Below are 8,055 nucleotides of genomic sequence, written 5' to 3'. Positions count from 1 at the left end.
CTTGTAAAATAAGAGAGAATAACCATAAGTATTGTGACATAAAGTGAAATAATAGTCCATAATGCGATAAATATCGATATAAAAGCATGATGCAAAATGGACGTATCAACTCCCCCAAGCTTAGACCTCGCTTGTCCTCAAGCGAAAAGCCGATAACAATAAATATGTCCTCATGTTTAGAGGTAGAGACGTCGATAAAAATAAAATACGGACATGGAGGCATCATGATTATTCTCATAACAGCAACATATATAGATTTTGTCATATGATTACTTGTATTCAAGTGTTGATCTATTCACAATGCAAAAGTATAAATCATAAACCTTATTGGGCTCCGACAAACTATAATCTCAGTCATTGAAGCAATTGCAATTTATCATAACATCAGAAAGAGTCTATGTCAGAGCTAAAAAGCAAGTCCACATACTCAACTATCATTTAGTCCTCCATAATTGCTAACACTCACGTAATACTTGTGGTTACGGAGTTTTAATCGGACACAGAGAAAGATAGGGGCTTACAGTTTTGCCCCACAACCTTTTACCTCAAGGGTAATGTCAACAATAATGGTTCATGCTCCCCTACATCCAATTAGATATATATATCATGTTCTTTCCAACATGCTGAGCTTGCCAAAGGATAAAAAGAAAAAGAAAAGGTGAAGATCACCATGACTCTTGCATAAGGTAGAAGATAATAATAAAGGATGGGCCCTTCGCAGAGGGAAGCAGAGGTTGCCATGCGCTTTTATGGTTGGATATATAAAATCTCAATGCGAAAGAACGTCACTTTATATTGCCCCTTGTGATATGAACCTTTATTATGCAGTCCGTCACTTTTATTACTTCCACATCACAAGATCGTATAAAGCTTATTTCTCCCACACCAATCAATCATACATATTTAGAGCAATTTTTATTGCTTTGCACCGATGACAACTTACTTGAAGGATCTTACTCAATCCATAGGTAGATATGGTGGACTCTCATGGCAAAACTGGTTTAAGGGTGTTTGGAAGCACAAGTAGTATTTCTACTTGGTGCTAAGAATTTGGCTAGCATAAGGGGGAAAGGCAAGCTCAACAAGTTAGAGGATCCATGACAACATACTTTATCTCAGATATAAGAAAGACATAACTCATTACGTTGTCTTCCTTGTCCAACATCAACTCTTTAGCATGTCATATTTTAATGAGTGCTCCCAATCATAAAAGATGTCAAGGATAATATATCTATATGTGAAAACCTCTCTTTCCTTATTACTTCCTATTAATTGCAACAATGACCAAAGCTATGTCTACCAACTCCCAACAACTTTTAATCATCATACTCTTTCTATGTGAAGTCATTACTCTCAATAAGATCAATATGAACTTTTTGTTTCTTCTTATTCTTTTCTCTTTTCTTTTATTCACCCAAGATCATGGCAAAATAATCAAGCCCTTGACTCAACACTAATCTTTATTATATATAGCTCACGGACTCGATTACATAGAGGGATCATAAAGCAAAACTCAAAACTAGATCATGCCATAAACTTTATTCTACTAGATCAAGATACTACTAATAGGATCGAACTAAGAAAAACGGTAAAGATAGGAGTTGTGATTGTGATACGATACCGGGGCACCTCCCCCAAGCTTGGCAGTTGCCAAGGGGAGTGCCCATACCCATGTGATTATGTCTCCTTCTTTGTTGTTGGTGTAATATTCTTGGCGAATATTCCCCTTAGAATACGGTTCTCCTCCTCGAGCTTATTGACTTGCTACTTGAGGTCCATTATTTCCTTACGAAGCTTTCCTGTGACAGGTAAAGCTCCTTGCACCCAAGGGTGTTGCATAGCTGCAGGAGAACAAGTGACACTCCTCTTCATATTTTCATAGGTAAGAAATCTAACATTAGAAGGGATAACCGAGTTTGGAATAGCTGAGCTCTGTAGTTCCCCCATCGTGAACCCAGCTCGGAAGTGAGAGGTGACTTCTTGATCCTCCATGGCATCTACCCTCATCAAGTCGGCCTCCATCTCCTCCTCCGTTGCTGGCCCAAAGTGGTCAGCATCGCTGTTTGCCCTTGGTTCCGGTGCCGGATTAGATACCCGGCTCTCCCCGATTGACTCTTGAGAAGACATCTTGCTCTAATCTGCAGTAGTAACAGCTCGAAAACAAAAACAGAGGAAATTTGCGTGATACGGGAGTCAAAACCTTCGGGAGAATATATAATGAATTTTTACCGACCAAAATACATATCATGCAAGAAAACGGAGTCCGGAAGGCACACGAGGTGCTCACGAGGTAGGGGGCGCGCCCACCACCCTCGTGGGGCCCTCGTGTCCTTTCCGGACTGCTACTTATTTTTCTATTTTTCTAAATATTCCAAAACGAATAAATATTGCCTTAAAAATTGTTTTGGAGTCGGTTTGCTTACCGTACCACATACCTATTCCTTTTCGGAGTCTGAAATGTTCCGGAAAGTGTCTCTTATGTATTCCTCCGGGGTTACGGTTTCAATAATATTGGTTTCAACATTTATGGGATTACATGAGATATAATGTTTGATTCTTTGACTGTTTACCACCTTCGGATTTGTGCCCTCGAAGTTGTTGATCTTTATATCATCGGAACGATAGACCTCTTCGATAACATAGGGGCCTTCCCATTTAGAGAGAAGTTTGCCTGCAAAAAATCTTAAACGAGAGTTGTATAGCAATACATAATCACCTACATTAAACTCACGCTTTTGTATCCTTTTGTCATGCCATCTTTTAACTTTTTCTTTAAACAACTTGGCATTTTCATAAGCTTGGGTTCTCCATTCATCAAGTGAGCTAATATCAAATAACCTCTTTTCACCGGCAAGTTTAAAATCATAGTTAAGCTCTTTAATATCCCAATATGCCTTATGTTCTAGTTCGAGAGGTAAGTGACATGCTTTTCCATAAACCATTTTATACGGAGACATACCCATAGGATTTTTATATGCAGTTCTATAAGCCCATAATGCATCATCAAGTTTCTTGGACCAATTCTTTCTAGACCTATTAACAGTCTTTTGCAAAATTAATTTGAGCTCTCTATTGCTCAACTCTACTTGACCACTAGACTGAGGGTGATAAGGAGATGCAATTCTATGATTAACATCATATTTAGCAAGCATTTTACGGAAGGCACCATGAATAAAGTGTGAACCACCATCAGTCATTAAATATCTAGGGACTCCAAACCTCGGGAAAATAACTTCCTTAAGCATTTTAATAGAAGTGTTATGATCAGCACTACTAGTTGGAATAGCTTCTACCCACCTAGTAACATAATCAACAGCAACTAGAATATGTGTGTATCCATTAGAGGCAGGAAAAGGTCCCATATAATCAAAGCCCCAAACATCAAACGGTTCAATAACAAGAGAATAATTCATAGGCATTTCTTGACGTCTACTAATATTATCAATTCTTTGACATTCATCACAAGAAAAGACAAAACTTACGGGCATCCTTGAAGAGAGTAGGCCAATAAAAACCAGATTGCAATACCTTATGTGCAGTTCTATCTCCAGCGTGGTGTCCTCCATAAGACTCGGAATGACACTTGCGTAGGATCTGTTCCTGTTCATGCTCAGCTACACAACATCTAATAACACCATCTACTCCTTCTTTATAAAGATGTGGGTCATCCCAAAAGTAATGTCTCAAATCATAGAAGAACTTTTTCTTTTGTTGGTATGTGAAGCTAGGTGGTATAAACTTAGCAACAATATAATTAGCATAATCAGCATACCATGGAGTACTACGAGAAGTACTTATAACATTTAATTGTTCATCAGAAAGCTATCATTAATAGGTAGTGGGTCATCGATAATATTTTCTAACCTAGACAAGTTGTCTGCAACGGGGTTCTCAGCTCCCTTTCTATCAACGATATGCAAATCAAATTCTTGTAGCAAGAGAGCCCATCTAATAAGTCTAGGTTTAGCATCTTTCTTTTCCATAATATATTTAATAGCAGCATGATCAGTTTGGATAGTTACTTTAGAATCAACAATATAAGATCTGAACTTATCACAAGCAAATACAACTGCTAAAAGCTCTTTTTCAGTAGTAGCATAATTTCTTTGAGCATTGTCTAGAGTCTTACTAGCATAATGAATAACATTTAATTTCTTATCAACTCTTTGCCCTAGATCAGCACCTACAGCATAATCACTAGCATCACACATTATTTCAAAAGGTAAATTCCAATCAGGTGGCTGAACAACAGGTGCAGAGTCTAATGCTTTGTTAAGTATTTCAAATGCTTCTACACAATCATCATCAAAGACAAATGGTATATCTTTTTGCAATAAATTAGTCAGAGGTCGAGAAATTTTTGAGAAGTTGATGTCTACTACACAACCTTCTTCTTGGAGACGTTGTTGGGCCTCCAAGTGCAGAGGTTTGTAGGACAGTAGCAAATTTCCCTCAAGTGGATGACCTAAGGTTTATCAATCCGTAGGAGGTGTAGGATGAAGATGGTCTCTCTCAAGCAACCCTGCAACCAAATAACAAAGAGTCTCTTGTGTCCCCAACACACCCAATACAATGGTAAATTGTATAGGTGCACTAGTTCGGCGAAGAGATGGTGAAACAAGGGCAATATGGATGGTAGATAAAGGTATTTGTAATCAGAAATTATAAAAACAGCAAGGTAACAAGTGATAAAAGTGAACGTAAACGGTATTGCAATGATGGTAAACAAGGCCTAGGGTTCATACTTTCGCTAGTGCAAGTCCTCTCAACAATACTAACATAATTGGATCACATAACTATCCCTCAACATGCAACAAAGAGTCACTCCAATGTCACTAATAGCGGAGAACGAACGAAGAGATTATGGTAGGGTACGAAACCACCTCAAAGTTATTCTTTCCAATCAATCCGTTGGGCTATTCCTATAAGTGTCACGAACAGCCCTAGAGTTTGTACTAGAATAACACCTTAAGACACAAATTAATCAAAACCCTAATGTCACCTAGATACTCCAATGTCACCTCAAGTATCCGTGGGTATGATTATACGATATGCGTCACACAATCTCAGATTCATCTATTCAACCAACACAAAGGACCTCAAAGAGTGCCCCAAAGTTCTACCGGAGAATCACGACGAAAACGCGTGCCAACCCCTATGCATAGGTTCATGGGCGGAACCCGCAAGTTGGTCACCAAAACATACATCAAGTGGCACGTGGTATCCCATTGTCACCACAGATATCCACGGCAAGACATACATCAAGTGTTCTCAAGTCTTTAAAGACTCAATCCGATAAGATTACTTCAAAGGGGAAACTCGATTCATTACAAGAGAGAAGAGGGGGGAAGAAACATCATAGGATCCAAATATAATAGCAAAGCTCGCGATACATCAAGATCGTAACATCTCAAGAACACGAGAGAGAGAGAGAGATCAAACACATGGCTACTGGTACATACCCTCAGACCTGAGGGATAACTACTCCCTCCTCGTCATGGAGAGCACCGGGATGATGAAGATGGCCACCGGTGAGGGTTCCCCCCTCCGGCAGGGTGCCGGAACAGGGTCCCGATTGACTTTTGGTGGCTACGGAGGCTTCTGGCAGCGGAACTCCTGATCTATCTTGTGTTCTGGAAGTTTTAGGTCATGTAGGTATATATGGGTGCAGGAGGTACGTTAGGGGAGCCATGAGGGCCCCACGAGACAGGGGGGTGCTCCCTAGGGGGCGCCCCCCACCCTCGTGAGCACCTCGTTCCTTCCTTGACGTGGGGTCCAAGTCCATCAGGTGTGTTTCCTTCCAAAAATAACTTCTCCAGTTGATTTCGTTCTGTTTCGACTCCGTCTGATATTCCTTTTCTTCAAAACACTGAAATAGGCATAAAACAGCAAATCTGGGCTGGGCCTCCGGTTAATAGGTTAGTACCAAAAGTAATATAAAAGTGGAAAATAAAGCCCAATATTGCCCAAAATAGTAGATAATATAGCATGGAGCAATCAAAAATTATAGATACGTTGGAGACATATCAAGCATCCCAAGCTTAATTACTGCTCGTCCTCGAGTAGGTAAATGATAAAAAGATAATTTTTGATGTGGAATGCTAGTTGGCATAATTTCAATGTAATTCTTCTTACTTGTGATATGAATATTCAGATCTGAAAGATTCAAGACAAAAGTTCATATTGACATAAAAATAATAATACTTCAAGCATACTAACTAAGCAATTATGTCTTCTGAAAATAACATGGCCAAAGAAAGCTATCCCTACAAAATCATATAGTCTGGCTATGCTCCATCTTCACCACACAACATATTTAAATCATGCATAACCCCGATGACAAGCCAAGCAATTGTTTCATACTTTTGATGTTCTCAAACTTTTTCAATCTTCACGCAATACATGAGCGTGAGCCATGGATATAGCACTATAGGTGGAATAGAATGGTGGTTGTGGAGAAGACAAAAAGGGAGAAGATAGTCTCACATCGACTAGGCGTATCAACGGGCTATGGAGGTGCCCATCAATAGATATCAATGTGAGTGAGTAGGGATTGCCATGCAACGGATGCACTAGAGCTATAAATGTATGAAAGCTCAACAAAAGAAACTAGTGGGTGTGCATCCAACTCGCTTGCTCATGAAGACCTAGGGCATTTTGAGGTAGCCCATCATTGGAATATACAAGCCAAGTTCTATAATGAAAGATTCCCACTAGTATATGAAAGTGACAACATAGGAGACTCTCTATCATGAAGATCATGGTGCTACTTTGAAGCACAAGTGTGGTAAAAGGATAGTAGCATTGTCCCTTTTATTTATTTTTATTTTTTTATTTGGCCTTTCTTTTTTATTTGGCCTTTCCTTTTATTATTTGGCCTTTCTTTCTATTTTTTGGGACAATGCTCTATTGAATGATGATCATCACACTTCTATTTATTTACAACTCGATACTAGAACAAAGATGACTCTATATGAATGCCTCCGGCGGTGTACCGGGATATGCAATGAATCAAGAGTGACAAGTATGAAAGAATTATGAACGGTGGCTTTGCCACAAATACTATGTCAACTACATGATCATGCTAAGCAATATGGCAATGATGGAGTGTGTCATAAATGGAACGGTGGAAAGCTGCATGGCAATATATCTCGGAATGGCTATGGAAATGCCATAATAGGTAGGTATGGTGGCTGTTTTGAGGAAGGTATATGGTGGGTTTATGGTACCGGCGAAAGTTGCGCGGTACTAGAGAGGCTAGCAATGGTGGAAGGGTGAGAGTGCGTATAATCCATGGACTCAACATTAGTCATAAAGAACTCACATACTTATTGCAAAAATCTATTAGTTATCGAAACAAAGTACTACGCGCATGCTCCTAGGGGGGTAGATTGGTAGGAAAAGACCATCGCTCGTCCTCGACCGCCACTCATAAGGAGGACACTCAATAAACACCTCATGCTCCGACTTCGTTACATAACGGTTCACCATACGTGCATGCTACGGGAATCACAATCTTCAACACAAGTATCTCTCAAATTCACAACTACTCAACTAGCATGACTCTAATATCACCATCTCCATATCTCAAAACAATCATCAAGCATCAAACTTCTCATAGTATTCAACACACTCATAAGAGAATTTTATTATTCTTGAATACCTAGCATATTAGGATTTTAAGAAAATTACCATGCTATTTAAGACTCTCAAAATAATATAAGTGAAGCATGAGAGTTCATCTATTTCTTCAAAATAAAACTACCACCATGCTCTAAAACATATAAGTGAAGCACTAGAGCAAATGACAAACTACTCCGAAAGATATAAGTGAAGATCAATGAGTAGTCGAATAATTATGCAACTATGTGAAGACTCTCTAACATTTAATAATTTCAGATCTTGGTATTATATTCAAACAGCATGCAAAACAAAATATAATGACATTCTAAGAATAGCAAACATCATGTGAAGAAGCAAAAACTTAGGATCAACCGAAACTAACCGATAGTTGTTGAAGAAGAAAGGTGGGATGCCAACCGGGGCATCCCAGAG

This window comes from Triticum urartu, chromosome 3A (genome assembly GCF_056163025.1).
Source record: "Triticum urartu cultivar PI428250 chromosome 3A, HENAU_Tu73, whole genome shotgun sequence".
Classification (NCBI taxonomy): domain Eukaryota; kingdom Viridiplantae; phylum Streptophyta; class Magnoliopsida; order Poales; family Poaceae; genus Triticum; species Triticum urartu.
This window is presented reverse-complemented; position numbering follows the sequence as displayed.